Source organism: Octodon degus, unplaced genomic scaffold (assembly GCF_000260255.1).
Source record: "Octodon degus isolate 3935 unplaced genomic scaffold, OctDeg1.0 scaffold00017, whole genome shotgun sequence".
NCBI lineage: Eukaryota > Metazoa > Chordata > Mammalia > Rodentia > Octodontidae > Octodon > Octodon degus.
In genome coordinates, this window is record NW_004524593.1 from 13,943,955 (window position 1) to 13,947,236 (window position 3,282).

General features: G+C 47.7%; 1 protein-coding gene across 2 annotated transcripts in view; it reads right to left on the reverse strand.

Moving 5' to 3' along the window:
• Lpgat1 (lysophosphatidylglycerol acyltransferase 1) overlaps positions 1-184 on the reverse strand; it is a 76,687-nt gene extending 76,503 nt beyond the window's left edge. Inside the window, exon 1 of one of the 2 annotated variants that reach the window (XM_004626844.3) lies at positions 127-151. The gene's annotated coding sequence lies outside the window, so the exon portion shown is untranslated. Of the gene's footprint in view, positions 1-126 lie in introns of both variants that reach the window. The other variant, XM_023710295.1, reaches the window with a different exon arrangement.
• Between the last annotated feature and the right edge of the window lie 3,098 nt (positions 185-3,282).

Below are 3,282 nucleotides of genomic sequence, written 5' to 3' on the forward strand. Positions count from 1 at the left end.
CACGCCGCCGAGGGCCGCACGCACGCCGCGAGAGCCGCCTCGGCGGCCCCCGGGCGCGTGTCCTTATCAGGACCCCGGGAAGACGCCCCGGAAGGCCGTGGGCTCCGCCGCGCGCTGGGCACCCACCCGCGGCCGCGGCCCTCCTGTGCGCCTCCGCAGGGGTTAGGGCTGGAGTTGGAAGACAGTTTCTTCAGGGCTGGAATTACTGTTTCCGGAGAGCGCTGGATCGGTAATGGCAATTCCATCCCTCCACCCCCCACGTCCCCCCACCCCGAGAATCTAGTGGGAATCTAGTGAGCTCCACCGCCTGAAACTTGGTCAAAGAGGGAAAAATACTTAGCCAAATATTAAGTGCTCATTAAAGAAGTGCTCAGAAACCGGCTGCAGGAGCCCCTTAGCCTGGCCTGGCCACCGACGAGGCACGGTGACCGCATTCTGGTTGAAACAGAGAACTAGTCTAATGTCCTGACAATTCTCATATGACCTGTCTAAATTTGTTTTAAAACCCCAAAGCGTCAAACCTTGTGGTCCTCAGTCACGTTTGTAAATGTGACCCTGAAAGAGTGCATCACTGCTAGCTGGCGCTCTCTCTCTCTCTCTCTCTCTCTCTCTCTCTCTCTCTCTCTCTCTCTCTTTCAACTTCAGTTCCATTGCCCTTGGTGATGACATAAATAGAAGCGCAGAGCCTGTAGGAAGTATTTGTTAAAGTCTTTCCCAGTTACTGTTAGCTTATTTCGTTTGTGTGTTGTCTGTTTCACTGTTGTATTTTAACAGTACAGTAGGGCATTACAAGGCCCAGACTGGGCTGGCAGTATGGCTCAGTAGAGTACCTCCCAGCCAGTGTGGGAGGTCGTGGGTTTCCTCCTCAGCACTGAAAATAAAGTCACAACAACAGAATTAATAAGGAAAACAAGAAGCATTGTCAGGTCTGGGAAGTGGCCATGCAAGCTCAACTGATACACAGCAGCAGAAAAGTTAGCTATGCCCATTCTATTCGTTGTATTCTTTCTTAATTTAGGCACCAAAGTAATAGGCCCTTTAATGAGAGAAATAATATGTGTACTGAACATGGTTGTTCAAAATGCATCTTAAGTGAGATAGGTGAGAGACCGATTTCTTTCCACAACCAACAGTGAATTCTCATAAGGACTGCACTTGTTCCATCCCATTCCCCTTCCACTTTTCCATGTGCTAAGCTGACATCTGATGAGATAGATGCTTCTGGCAGATTTACTCTTGGTTCCTGTGTGGTAGGACATCCACCAGAGCACCAGGTCCACCAGCCCTGGATGAGGTGGAATTAGTACCTGCCAGCCACACCCAGAAAAGAGCCAGAGGTCAGGCAGGACTTAGCTTTGTGTCTCCAGCCTTACACGGCAAAAGCATCACTCAGGATGTTTAGCAAAACAGCCCCACATTCTTAGGGCTCATTCCAAAACATTTGAACACTGAATCCTGTGAGCCCAAGGCCTTGGTCTTTAAGAAGTATCACAGGTTGGCACACACCTGCAATACTAGCGCTGTTAGAAGCTGAGGCTGGAGGAGTGCAAGTTCAAGCCCAGGCTGGGCAACTTAGTGACTTAGGGTGACCCTGTCTTAAAACAATAACATTTTTAAAAGGCTGGGGATGTAGCTCAATGTAAAGGCCCTGAATTCAAGCCCCAGTACTGCAAAATTAGTATCATAAGTGATTCTATATAGGCAGTATGTACCTTCCTGCTGAAGACACCTTTGCTGTGGTACCCTGACATGACCACATCCTTTCCTAGACCGTTCACCACTTACATCATCCCATATCTGTTCTCATCTGTATTGTCTTCCAGGGCTGCCATCCCCAACCCTTTTCAGAATAAAATTTTATTTATTTACTTAAGAGTCTCAAAATTCCTTGGTGGGGTTCAAAACTTATGATCATCCTGCCTCAGCCTCCCTCACTGCTGGAATCAGGATGTGGGCCACCATGCCCTGCTCATCTCCTAATAAGGAGGCTAGTCAGATCAGATTAAGGCTCACACTAATGACTGCATCTTAATCACCCCCTTACAGCCCCTAACAGCCATAGTCTAAGAAAGTAAGAGGGCTTCAAAAGTTGGATTTTGTACTGTTCAGCCATAACGCATCCTACTTTTTACACTGCAGGGTTCTCCCAATTCACTGGCTCCTCCTAGAAGAGGTAGGGAGGCCCTACTCTCCTTGACCATTTTAAGCGTTTGTTGAGCAGCTCCAACCTCACTTGACTTTTCTTTTGGGGACCGTGTGTGCTGGAGATTGAGCCCAACATTAAACCCAGACCTGCTACACTCACAACCTAACCAGTGAGCTACATACCCAGCCCAGGCTTAGTCTTTTTTTGATGCTTCACCAACATGTGGTATTCTAGGTGCAGATCTGCCCTCACTCTGTGCCAAGGCTGGGAGGGAGGTTATCTTAACTTCTGGCCACAGCAACTTGTTCAGTTTGAAGTTAACTCAGCACCTGAAAAACGTGTTTGGGCTGAGTTCAGGGGTCACTGCAGACTTTGTTTATATTTACTTCTTGTACTTCAAAATTCATTTCAGGTGTCTATTTTTGCTTTCTTTTGTAACACTCTTCTCTTGCCTTTTTTTCCTCTGCCACTCTGACAATCTACTGGGATTTTTTTTTTTTTTTTTTTTTTTTTTTGGTCGCTCATTTCACAGCACTGTGGGCTGGCTGGTTGGCATATCGATGCTCTGACTGACCAACCCGAAGGTTGTGGCCACCAGTTCTTTATGGCAGACACGTCTGTAGAAAACAAGGAACTTCTTCAATGGCTAATTCCCTTTCCTATCATCTTTCAGCCAGCATGTCAAAACACAAACCTAAGGTCCAGAATTCCAGATCCTTCGAGTACACAGCCAGTAGAGGGAGGACCTCAGGTCCAGGCCCACTCTGTGCACCCGTGACTAGAAAGGATGCTCCTTTGAAGAGAAAGAAGACTTACACAGGAGTCTCAGGACATTTAAAAACAATACCTTAGGAGGTTTAATTCCACCCATCTGGTACACACACACACACACACACACACACACACACACCCCAACTTAGCTTATAACCAGGGAGGGGTTCCCTGGGGCAGAAGAATCCACCCCTGGGCCCTTTCTTTTTCCTAGTGGCAATTATAAAAACATTTTACCTACAGGGAACAGGAGCTTCTGCCCTGAAGGTCCCATGAACTATTTCCTCTCTTGGGAAAACCTTACCAGCAGTTTTCTAGTTGTGCAGTGACTTGGCACCGGCCTCACCTCAACAGGGAAACAGTGG